At 34.7% G+C, this 13,775-nt stretch overlaps 1 long non-coding RNA gene across 2 annotated transcripts; it reads left to right on the top strand.

Annotated features, from left to right (window-relative positions):
* The first annotated feature begins 353 nt into the window (after positions 1 to 353).
* LOC146735654 (uncharacterized) lies at positions 354 to 10,888 on the top strand. 2 transcript variants are annotated; one of them, XR_014931246.1, is made up of 8 exons: positions 354 to 497; positions 5,650 to 5,716; positions 7,772 to 7,796; positions 9,024 to 9,059; positions 9,761 to 9,793; positions 10,389 to 10,418; positions 10,570 to 10,602; positions 10,739 to 10,888. It is a non-coding gene; the product is annotated as an uncharacterized LOC146735654 (long non-coding RNA). The 2 variants fall into 2 exon arrangements; XR_014931247.1 differs by having other exon boundaries at positions 356 to 497; positions 10,389 to 10,453.
* The last annotated feature ends 2,887 nt before the right edge of the window (positions 10,889 to 13,775 follow it).

The following is a 13,775-nucleotide window of genomic DNA, read 5'->3' as shown; positions in this document are numbered from 1 at the left end:
AACAACTATGACGATCAAAATGTTGTGTGTGTGCAATCACACAAGCTGAACGCAGCACCCAATGACACATCTACAAATAATGACCTCACATTCTACCCAAAAGGCTTTGCACTATTCTATGCCGGGCTGTACTTACACATTGTTTATGCAAATTGGGCCCAAACAAACAAAAAACAATGGAACAGTGTAAACATATGCTGATTTCAGGAATGTACATATTTCTATCATGCGAACATGTAACAAACAAACAAACTATTTCAAGATGAACACGTCATCACTAGGCGGGCAAATGACATACTAATGACATACTAATTATATGCATACACACTGGATGATGGACGTTGTCTGATATATCCGGGTATTTTTCCTGCACTCGGTTTTTCAAACACCCCCAGGTTGTTATATCTCCTGGTATTTTCACTGTAAATATAGTTTTTAAACACATTCCTTTCCTTACGTCGAAAGTAGAAGCAGCCACCACAAGCAGATCCAGACTGGTATGTAGGTTACTTATTTCAACACTCATACGTTTTTTTCTCAGATTCATATTCCTTTAAGGGCAGTGGTCGTCGCGCCGCGTTCTGTTCAACATGGGACTCATAGCAACGTACACAACGCGTGTAAAAGTGTAAAATACATTGTTTATTTACATTAAATTCGACTACCACCCTTCAACTACTCAAAAAATCTCATCAATGTGTAACAAAACAATTCCATATACATTTTAGACTAATATATCACTGATTGAAAACTCTAATTTGATAAATGTTTCAGAATGTAAATGTATATGATCACTTTAATGTGTCCAATATGTTTGACTTGTGGTGGCATTAAGTGATATTTACCGTAATCCAATACATACTCATTACATCGAGGTCTATATGTAGCATATGTAGATATTACAGAATCGTTAAAAACAATTGTGTTTATGTACTATGATATTCAGATAGTGTCCACAAATTTCCGTTAATATATTGATAATTGTCTCGTTTTTTAATTATGTGAATCACTGGAAACAAAGTCTTAGCACAATTTATATATATCGGTTGTATTTGTATAGGTTTTCTGTACACTGTTATTAAAACCACAGTTCATCACTGGAAACTCATTCGTTTGCTTGTAGAAATACGTACTGCATTATTCTCACTATATTTGTACTGGAATACAATATATGTACATTTATACATGGTATTAATAACATCGTTCGCTTCTCTATGTATATAATATACGCCCCTCCCATAAGCAGCTTTCCTATGCACAGAACCTGACCCGACATCTTGTTACTTTCCCATATAGTGACAGGACGTTTGATCACGCTTCGCACAGACCATCCGTGGCTTTACAATTTCACCAAATCGTGCAAACAAAACACGCATAAATTACCGGATAACAGACCCATTGTTTTCTATTACCCCAATGGTGTGAGCACGTTTGCTTATGACGAACTCAATAACCACGTCATATCGAAATGTTGACACCCACATGTTTTGATATATTTCAGGGTATTTACAATACAAATGGCGATTTTACAGTGGTGACTAACAAAATCGAGTTTATCGGGTGCGATTAAAGTAATCACTATTTTTGGAGCCATGAGTGTATTCACGATTATAACGACACATTGGCAACATTTTAGGCTAGTTGTATCCGCATCTCACTCTAAATCAGCATTCAGTAAATGCAATTCAGGGCAAAACAAAGTTTAAGTTTTGCCACTGTAAGGCTTGGTGAAAAAGAAAAATTGAACTCCACGACAGTTTTAATTGGAATTTTAATTAATTGGAATTGAACATTTTACTAAGGTCAAATATGATTGGAGTCCAAAATGAAACTAAAATGTTATATGCTATTATGCTATACATGTGAAAAACATATTTTCCATCCTTACAGTCTGGAAGTTTTGGAATTTTGGTGGAAAAGTGGTTGAAAAATTTGCCAGTTATTTTTTTTTCTATTTAATATCCATAGTTCTATATCTGTCTTTAGCTGTCCTCACATGCTAACTAGTTTTAGTTGGTATGCTCTATCCGCTCTCTGCTGATCATGTAATTCCCCACCACCTTCCCAGACGTATTTTTCACCTTCCTGAAATGTACTATATAAATATGTATTATGCACATCAATACTAAATTTCGAATACGTACAAATACGATCAAACGCACATTAAACAAATGAAATGATAGCTATTCTGGCTGACAGCGCAATGTATAGTATACACCATTATAATCACCGCACCCCTCCCTTAATGTATAGTATACACCATTATAATCACCGCACCCCTCCCTTAATTTTTTCTACAATAAACCGTCGTGATTCACTTCCTGGGGTGTACCCTGGCAGCGACGTAGTTAGCATGGTAATGCTTTTATGGTATAGACTGTATCTTGCATGAAATGGTAGTCTCACAATGCTTTCGAAAAGTGTAGTACAACACAACGTAGAAGCGCAAATTAAAAAAAAAATTTCACATGTGACATCACAATCAACTTCATACAATAACAATCCCGGTTCTCTGTTATGGGTACCAGGGGTTGTCCCAATCTACCAATCTATTTGGCATAGTTGAAGTACAGTCCACCATACTCTCTTATATAGATATTGATCTGGTCTCGCTTGTAAAATTGTAGTCATATATAAATCATACGCTATTGACAGAGAATGTAATGTTGTCCAGCATCCTATATATGAAAAACAGTTGAAACGCAGTTCACTATATATAAATTTGCAAATAGAGTTCACTATCAACTGTGCACATAATGGATATTAAGTTAAAATATGGTAATACACATATGCTTGGCCAAAACTCAAACTTTACTTTATTTTATCGATGTTATGGGCATAATACACTAAGCCACATATCATCATACAATATTATGTTTGAAATATAGAAATAATAAATATGCTGGATTAAAAGATCCAAGAACGAACACATAAAATATAATAAAGCATGTTACTTAACGAGTGTAAACAATGCAGGTTTCGTCTATCAGGGTTGTTATAGGTGGATGGCTCGTCAGGTTGAATATACGGGAAGTAGTTGTAACGGGGAATGGGTAACTCGCAAGACAGTGAGTGGTACTCCAGGATCGCTCGACACATATACGCACCATTCAGTCATAAGGACATCAGTAGTATAGTACAGCCAGATTGTCGCATACGACTTGTTTACCACTTCCGTGTGACTGAGAATGTTCTAGAACCGTACTGTGTCTGGGTGGAATTTTTAGAAACTGGTTGAATAGGTAATGGAACATTCTAGAAATTTGTAGTAAGTTCCAGACTCATTATGTATGCTGATGTAATGGTCTATTTATAGACAGTGTGAGTATATATAGGGGAGTTGTTCAGCATTGAGATCAGATCGGAGATCTCGTTGAATTGTGTTGGAGTTTAAGTATCTAGTTATTGGAGGTTTGGAGTTTTACCGAGTTATTGTACTTGATGTTTGCAGAGTATAATAATACCAGTACCAGTTGAAACCTCATCTGTTGGCTCCGTGTTCGTATGTTATCATCGCCGCCAGGGAAGTCTTTATGTTACTGTTGCCATTTTGGTATTTGAACCATCACACCTGTACTATACCAATTACGGTAATATTACGTTGCGTGTGACATCTGGGGGCTCGTCCGGGAACAGTGAAGACATATAGAAGACAACATGGCCAGCGGGATAAAAGATATGTCGAAACAAGAGTTGATGGAGTGGGCGGATGAACTGGGAATGCCTGGAGAAGAAAGAAAGGAAAAGTTACGGCTGGAAGCGGAAGCAGAACAGCGAGAAAAGGAAAGGGAAGCAGAGATAAGAAAAATGGAGATTGAGGAAAGAAAGGAAAAGTTACGGCTGGAAGTGGAAGCAGGCGAAAGAGAGAAATTGCGAATGGAAGCAGAACTGCGAGAAAAGGAAAGAGAATTTGAGTTGAGGAAATTAGAGCTGCAAGCAGCAATGCCGGGCTTCCAACCGGCTGATTTTGGTGGTCAACGAAATGTGGTCAGTGATGCACAGTCACCAAAGTTGCCTGCATTTGTTGATGGCAAGGACGAACTTGATAGTTATTTATTGCGGTTTGAGAGGTTTGCAACGAATGCGAGTTGGCATAGAGATGGATGGGCCACAAAATTGAGTGCGCTGTTGACTGGTAGAGCACTGGAAGTATATTCCAGGATGTCCGACACTGATGCAGTTGACTATGATCGTGTGAAGGTGGCGCTGTTGACAAGATACGATTTCACAGAGGATGGGTACAGGAAGCGATTCCGTGAAATTAGAACTGAAAGTTCCGAGAGTCCTAACCAGTTAATTGTGCGGCTTAAGAATTATTTTAATAAATGGGTTGAGTTGTCAGGCACTGCAGCAACATATGATGGTGTTACCGACTTGATGGTGAAGGAGCAGTTTATTGGTGCCTGTACAAAAGATCTTGCAGTTCATCTTAAAGAAAGAGCCCCCAAAGAATTAGATGAGTTGGTGGTAATAGCAAAGCAGTACCTAGTGGCACATGATCGACAGTTATCCACGAAGAACCAGGTGAGGCGTAATGATAATGACACTGCCATTGGTGATACTGATGTGGGACAGGGCAGTAGTATCCGGTGTTTTGTATGTCAGGGTGTTGGTCATCGAGCAGCACAATGTCCATCCCACGTTACTGATGTCGACCATGGATAAAACCAAGTTTGCAAATGGCCGAGTGATGAGATGGGCGATGACTCTGCAGGGATATAATCATCGTGTTGAGGATATTCCTGGACTGAGGAACTTTTGAACAGTATAGTAGAATGTTATTCGTTTATGACTGTATTTTATATTTTATTATATTCTACTGTATGTGATTTTCGATTTTTTGTACTCAGAGCGTTATTCAGTTCGATTTGATATATTGTATTGTTGTTTTGTTTGAAATTGTTATCGTATTCGTATCATTGACGTCGTTGCTAGTCATGTAATATTATATGTTATAATATTCTTGAGAGGGGAGGCATGTCGCATACGACTTGTTTACAACTTCCGTGTGACTGAGAATGTTCTAGAACCGTACTGTGTCTGGGTGGAATTTTTAGAAACTGGTTGAATAGGTAATGGAACATTCTAGAAATTTGTAGTAAGTTCCAGACTCATTATGTATGCTGATGTAATGGTCTATTTATAGACAGTGTGAGTATATATAGGGGAGTTGTTCAGCACTGAGATAAGATCGGAGATCTCGTTGAATTGTGTTGGAGTTTAAGTATCTAGTTATTGGAGGTTTGGAGTTTTACCGAGTTATTGTACTTGATGTTTGCAGAGTATAATAATACCAGTACCAGTTGAAACCTCGTCTGTTGGCTCCGTGTTCGTATGTTATCATCGCCGCCAGGGAAGTTTTTATGTTACTGTTGCCATTTTGGAATTTGAACCATCACACCTGTACTATACAAATTACGGTATTATTACGTTGCGTGTGACACAGATATTTATGACAACTTCAATCGTCGCCATAAGCCCGATTGACACTGAATGTTAATCGCTCAACCATTAGTCTTAATACTTTGCATGCGTTGTCATGACGGCATGTGGACTTCACCACTGAGGGCGTCGCCCCATAGTATCGTCATGACAACAGCAATTTGATTACAACTACAATTTATTGAACATCTCTCATTTTTATGACAGAAGGATGACAAGCTATAAAACAATAATGGTAATATGTGTTGTGTTACTTATGGTCGCAGATATAAAGGTATAATTTGTATATATGTTATAGTACACACAGTTATGTAACATATAAACTACACATTGCATATGAATGACACCATAAATCATACTCAATTTTATGAATACCAACACTAGCTGACTTACACGTGCTGCTTTAATTGCATGTTCTTGTCAATAATGACTCCATGTTTTGTTTTGCAAAGATGATGAATGATGACGCCATTTTAATAACTACATTCTGATATATCAATTGATATGCATATATTGCATGACGAACTCATCAGTATCAATATCATCAGTGCAGCTCAGAAACTATCATCCAATTTATCCAATCATGACTGTCACTCTCTTCATCTTTATATGCCAGTATTTGGGTGTTAATTAATCATCTTGTCAACTCTTCAAACCTCTGTTATCATAACATCATTTGTGGGTCATAATATCTAAAATATGATGTCAGTCCCAAGAAGAAACATTCTGCCTAAAACTGCTTCCTCTGATGTATCATATTAATGTGTTAATGATACTGATACATCATGTTGCATCACTGCACTTCCAGTGGCGATGACTCTTAATTTAATTAATTTATTCAATATTGGATGTTCTAATAATGTCTTCAAAATTCATTGAAACATTGTATCGATTATCACATTATACGTCGTTTGTCTATCCCATCATCTTTGTATAGTCGCTTGCTTATAATTCCTCCACAATGGTAAATGACATACAAGACAGTTTGTGGAATGATTGTGTGTTGTTGTTCTTCTCTGGGTTAACGAACTGTGGTGATGTACCCTACAAGCCAAGGAGCTCTTCAGCTATATTGTTTGTTAATAATCTTTCCCTATTTTAGTCCATGGACCATATTGACGATGCTTCTTGGTTTTTGCTCATTGCATTCTACCATGTCATATTTCCATATTTCTGATATATGATTTCTGCCACTCACCATCAAAGTTCGGGAGTCAAACTCTATTATTCTTATGATTATTTTCATACTATAAACAATGTTAACTATCACTTAATTATATGTGGTGGATCCGGGTTTTCTCTCTCTTCTCCTCTTGAAATTCTTTATTTTATTTTTTAATCTCAAGTAATTAATGACACATAGTTTCATCCGCAAAACATTTAATCTTTTCATGTTATTTTGAGATTCAGTAGTAGTAATTTTTTATTGTTGTTTTGTCTTGAGTAACACACAGTAAAGCTGCTGTGGATATCAATTCTGGTTTATTGTCATCGTCTTCATCTGTGTATTTATCAGTATCGCCTTCTGGTCGTATTTTAATTTGGTGTCAATTCAGTCAGTCCTGTATCAAACCGTACTTCTAATTACACTGAAATCTTGCTGCTAAATTTAGAATAAATATTACTATGTTTCATTTCACGCTCAACCTAACTAGCATTAACTTTTATTTGATTCTTGAGATACCAACCAAATTGAAATTAGCAGTTATTGCCTATGTGTTAAATCAAAAACAAACTGTTACAAAAACTACAGTCATTGACATTGTCAGTTAACTTTACATGCTTTGGCTACCATTCTATACATATCCCAAACTACACTTCAGACATGTCAATTTGAACTAGCATGTACACGCATGTTCATTTCACATGCACTTTGTGTTTCTTTGCATTGAACATAATTCTCTTGATTGGTCGATGAATGCATGTAATATTTGTTAGATAATTTCGAAAATGTTTATTTATGAATATGAATCCATAAAATAGATCATGTTGCATATAAATTTCTACACCAATTACCAACATCAAATATGCATATGTAGACAATTAAACTAATTTATCAAACTGATTTATGTACGGTTTGTATTGTTCGCCTCACAATTGCCAAACACATATAATACTTTCATCTGTCATTCATGGAAGAAATTTAAATATAATTGTGACATAACACTTTACTCAGAAGAATTTCAATTGTGAGTTTCGTGACATTATATTCATAAAAATTTACTTCACATCAAATCTTCTCGATCTAATTTGTGTGACCCTTCTTGTAATACATTGTTGTTAATAATGATAATCTTACTTTTACATACCTTGATATTTATATAAATAGGCTCAACGTGGTGGCCATTTTCGAGGTTAGTATTCAGTAATTGTTGATTACAAACCATATAATACTATTCACCATAAATCCTTGTATAATCCAGTTATCAAATTATTCGTAGAATAGTTTTTGCTGGCGTTAGTTTCGTTTGTTTGATTGTTTTGTCTGTTGCTTATGCAAACAAAGATGTATGTTATGGACCAAATAATAGTGATTGACACACACACACAAACAATTTCGTAGATTTCCGGAGAGATCACCATTAAAACAACGAATTTTTTTGATGATTGTTAACAACTGTGTTATGACATATGAAGATGAGATAGATATGAGTTTGTTTTTTTCTCATATTGTGAGTATAAAAACTGTATTCTTTGTTTAAAAAAATGAGCTAACTTGTGCTCAATTAGTATTTTCTCGAAAAATATTCAATTACCATCAGACTATATATTTCGTTACAAAATGCCCTTGTTTTTCGTTTTAACTGCCAGATGCATGTTAAAACCCGATGAAGTATATAAAGACAGAATATGTTAACAAACTGTAGATATAATATACACACCAATAATAAATGATATCAACAATTAACCAATTATAGAAAAAAAAACAAGACATTATCTAATTGACAAACATATAATATAGCCTAAATGATTTTTTTGATATATTTATTTAAGTCCTTGATTCTCTATTATTTATTATAAAAAATACAAACATATATATATATATATATATATATCAGAACTAACTTTATCTGACGACGAACGGCGATGACATAAGCTTTAATTATTGTGCATGTAATGTGATTTTTCAATCGCGAAAACACAATACTCCTACACTATGATGCTTATGGCAATGACATGTGATATAAACTAATCATTTCGACGCAATATCATATTCTTTTGTCTACGTGTATGCGAAGGGTCGAGAACTATATCGCGTCATATGACACACGGCGACGAATTATTACATACATTATGTGACAATTGAATGATAAGATCAAACCACTATCATGCACGATATAAATCATGATCTTTATACATATAATAATTTAATTGACGAATGACAAGACACTGCGCTTTATTTATTATACGTATAATGTGACACACTGATGATATGCCATGGTTATTTATGACAATGATCTATTGTCTCAGCATATTGGCAGGATACATACAATCCATCAATCATTATGTGAGTATAGCGAGTGTGGTTTATACACCGTAGACACCAATTTAACACTTGCTGCATATTTTCTATATTGTAGAGCAAATGAAGAGAAATCAAGGCATACCAAAAGAAGGTAAATTTCAGTACCAATAGTTGAAGCCAATAGTGTGATATCAACCTAACTCATTAACATTCCAGCAGATGAAATTTACATTGACAATGTTATCATCAACACAATAAGAAGTGTTTTTATGATCATTAATATAAAAACGGCTCCGCCTTTGTCTTTGAGTTTCTTTATCCATGTACAAACAATGCTCGGAGATAACAAGATCGCCACCCTTGGGTGATATTTTTGATATATATGCCCAAAGTTTCATTGAAATCAGTTGAATAGTACATAAAAGAGTTAAACGGATTAGAAACGGCTAATTAACATGCAAATTACCAAATTGATATGCACAAATTTCAACCAAACTTAGCCAGGTCTGAGTACTAACCCAGAACATTTATTTACTAAGTTTCATTAAAATACATGTATGTCTATAAATCTGATAATTAATGTAATAACCGCAAAGACCATTATTGTGTGTTTCGCACCCGGGAGTCAAAAGACGTCAGCAAATGCTGTTATTCTGTCTTGTTAGTTATTATTGTAAATTAACAGAAGTATAAACACTATTAGACGCACAGTGATCTACTTTGATTTACATTTGCGAACCAATATACTCAGGACATTGGTGACCTTTCTATCGTTTAAATTGTATAGCTAGTTTGTTTAAATAAACATCTTCTTTTACATTCTAACGCGAGTGCATATTTTCTTAATTGAAGTGGCAGAAACGAGAGATTTGGGACCAGATAAAGGTAAAATCAAGTAATTGTACTTAAGCCCAATAGCATTATGTATATTATTCACATTTCACATCATTTTGTGCAGTTATGTATGTATATTGCAAAACTACATTTGCACCTCTCACCATAAATGTTGTACCAGTAGAAGAACTAAATGTTGAATCATGTAAAAATAATATGCTATGAGGCTTAATGATTTATGACAATTATCTATAATATCAACATACTAGTAGAATACATACGACCATTCTAATCGTTTCAATGTCATAATGTGTGGTTAGAATAAACACTGTCAATCCAATTTAACGCTTGGTGCATATTCGCTTAATTGTAACGGGAGAAAAGAAAGACTGAAGACCATGGGATGGTAAATTGTAGCAACATTGTGTATATTCTATTGACATCTACATGCTTGGAGTGAATCGTACTACGTATACAGAAAACACGAAATCAATATTTTATTACAAACGATAGTACATCCGTGACCATTTGCGCAACCGTATAAGGATCGAGAATAATTAAGATTAAATATCTCATACCTTACCCTTTACTGCTTGAGCATTTCGAAAACATTGCCAATTCACGTTGCATATTTTTTTAATTGTAGAGACAGAAAGAAGAGTAAACGGAGGAAGAGGTTAATATATTATTCACACCGATCAAACACAAAAGGTTGTTAATTGACAGATAATAGAAAAGTAAACTCAAACGAGTGATAGTATACGATCACACAAATTGACGTTATTTTGTGTTATTAACACACTTAGACTATTTCTTTCTCTGAACAGGAGGTGGCCGCCGTTCCTAACTACTTGTTGTTGGTGAGTAGCCATTCTGAAATTCTGACTTTGGAAGCATACACAATTTGACGATCATAATATATCTACAATATATCTGTGCAGTATTATGATCTTCATGATTTGACCTATTTACATTTTAATATTTGTTCTTACACAGGGCTGTAAACTAGGACGTTAAAGCTGATGTATCGCTAACCATGGACATGTCATTATACTGATAACAAACACATTGGAATAAAGTAGTTTAGTACGCATGATATAAAATGTACTTGTCATATTTATCAATTAATAAAGTAGAGAGAAACAAGTAACCGTGCAATTAAGTTCCTCTTTACACAACCATGTTGCTATCTTTTCCAGAAAAGGCCCTCTAACATTTCCATATAACTAATATGATTACCTAATTCCGTGTTTATCATAATCCCAAGGACAACCTTCGTATAAGAAAACCCTTAATAATCGGTGAAATGAAGGCCATGATTATCAAATTTAGTTCTATAATTACATATTGACTAATCAAAGTATATGGGCAGGAAATAAATATAGACAAATATATGGCACCGACGCCGACTATATAGTGCATGAATATCGTGATGGCAGAGTTCGTATGGGTTTAAAATTGAATGAAACTGTATAAAAATACGTGTAAATAGTGTATGGGTGGGAATGTCATAAACGATGTTGATTTGTCATATTCAAACCAAAATGTTAAGATCCACATGACTCCCTGACACGATTCGATTCCTTAAGTTTTAAAGATTGTTTACGGAATGTTATAATTGTTTCGTTTCAAAGTTGTTCTCTGGTTTCCCACTTCATACATGACTAATGACGCTATTCACACTGTTTTTTGCGCCCTATAACCTTAAAAACAAAGGTGTAGTTGTATCTCGATGAGGGCGCCCTTACATTGGGCGCTGACGACAATCAGCATGCACGATGAGACGTTTTATTTTGAGATTTTAAGGCCAGTTCTTTTAAATTCCGCAAAATAGGGTAGGACCAAACAAGACTGTAGAAAGTTTGTGCGTCCTAGTTAAATAAACTACTATAATATTTCAGTCAAAGGTTATTCAATGTGTACGTGATCTTTCATATCCGATTTTTCTAAATATTTTTTTCATCAAATTAAAAAGCACCAACCATGCGGGTGGCAGAACAACGTGTTCGTTTTGGTGTTGATGATGTAGACGTTGTATTATAGTCGTTTTCATTGTCGTGTCTTAAAAACCATTGTTTTGAGATTTGGGAGTTCGTGCATTCCGGTTGTTGAATGTGGTATAGACAAGGGGTATGTCTTATTCTATCCGGGCACGTGAAATGTATAACTTAATATTGCTAGGCGGATTGTCCTCGGAATGTGTACATTGTCTTGTAGTATCTATGAAGGGACTGTGCTTTACTTCATCGCACGTTTATCAAATACGAATATGAAATCAATCAATTGCAGTAATATCAATTTTAAGATACGCAATATTTGTATTTAGTAAATTCGCTAATTCGCGCATAATCACAAAATGCATAATACCGCCACAGATTTGATAGATTGTATAGTCACTAGTATAAATGCATCGTATATATGATTTGCGTCTTTGACATATATGTAATATATATACATGTAATAAGTATAACAGCTACGGGATTCGAGAGATGTCTGTCTGCCCAAAAGCAGTTTTTTAGTTTCGGTTGTCATCAAGTTGTCGTATTGCACGCGGAATTCATTATTCGACGATCGAAAATGGCCTATATTACAAAATCAATATTTAACGTGAAGCATTTGTCATTAATATTAGTCTTTTACTTTTGAGTGATTAAAGATGCGTACTTAGGAATCTCCCCAGACTACATTTTTTGGCTGACCTTTACTGCTCAATTATCTGAGGGGAGCTGCTATTATTGTCGCCAAATTTGGTACAAATTTGCGATAGTATCCAGCCATGCCTAAAAATGACTGTATGGCTTCTATTTTATCTGACAATACTTGCAAAATACTGTAGAACATGTTGAAATAGCTGCATGCAGTTTTAGCGGATTTGACTCTTGGCATGGACCAACAGAATCTTAATTTAGCGTCTTAAGTGTCGACTATCTTCCTGTGAGAATATACTTTCTGTTAAATTAGCTACATCTTGAATTAGCGAACTTACAGATTAGCTAAAGTATCTAAAATGCTAGCTAAGAAGAAATGTTTTACAGTACCGTCATCTACCTTGTGACCAATAAACTCTAAATTAGTAAAACCAAAGTAACACTTTGAAGGTCTTGCGGTTAATCCTGCCTTCCTTAAAGAAAACGTCCTGTGCAATCTGTACATGCTCCTTCCATGATTTTGAATAAATTAAAATGTCATCAATTAAATTTCCATCAAAATACGCATCATACAGGAGAAAGAGGCTGGTGCACTCACAAGCCCAAATGGCATTCGTCGAAACTGAAATAAACCATCAGACTGTCTTTTCTTTAGCCTCATTTATTGTTGTAATCAGTAACTGTTACAAAATATAGAGTAAAAATTGATGATTAGTGTTGCAAAGTAATGCAGCGATTCACAAAATAACAAATCATGTATCGTAAAATTACATGACAGAACAGTAACATAACTATTGACACACAGCAACATATCAGCATAAACCGTGGCATGATTATTCACGACTTTTATATCACCAGTCTACAGAATATAAAGTGTAATCCATACACTGACTAGTGATTATTTACGAACTGTCTGCTACACTGTAACTCTTGGAAGCATTTACATGTTTTTTTTTTATTAAAAAACACAGTTGTAATTGAAAGCACATTGATGTAATAAAAAAAATGGTTTATTATATAAAAAAAACATCTGTGTTTTTTATCAAAGCAGTAGTGTTTTGGGAAGTTGTTATTAAAACATTTTTTTGCAAAAAATGAAGAACATTTTAAACACACAAAAATACACTTTTTCAAAATAAAACACTGAGTGTTTTACGGGGACATACATGTGTCATTGAAGTGTTTATTGACTAAAGATATGTATGGACTAATGCATTCAATTTTATGCAAACATTATTAACAAAATTGAATGAAAAGTATAGGAACTCGTAAAATACATTATGGTATATATGACAACTAGACAATCACCGAAGGTGACGTAATTCAACGTAATTCAACGCATAATGAGATGGGTCATGGCATTACATTCAGAAAATAATTTTATG

This window comes from Saccoglossus kowalevskii, chromosome 12, assembly GCF_978046115.1.
Source record: "Saccoglossus kowalevskii chromosome 12, keSacKowa6.1, whole genome shotgun sequence".
Taxonomy (NCBI): domain Eukaryota; kingdom Metazoa; phylum Hemichordata; class Enteropneusta; family Harrimaniidae; genus Saccoglossus; species Saccoglossus kowalevskii.
Note: the sequence above shows the minus strand (reverse complement) of the source record. Positions and strands in the feature narration are given on the sequence as shown.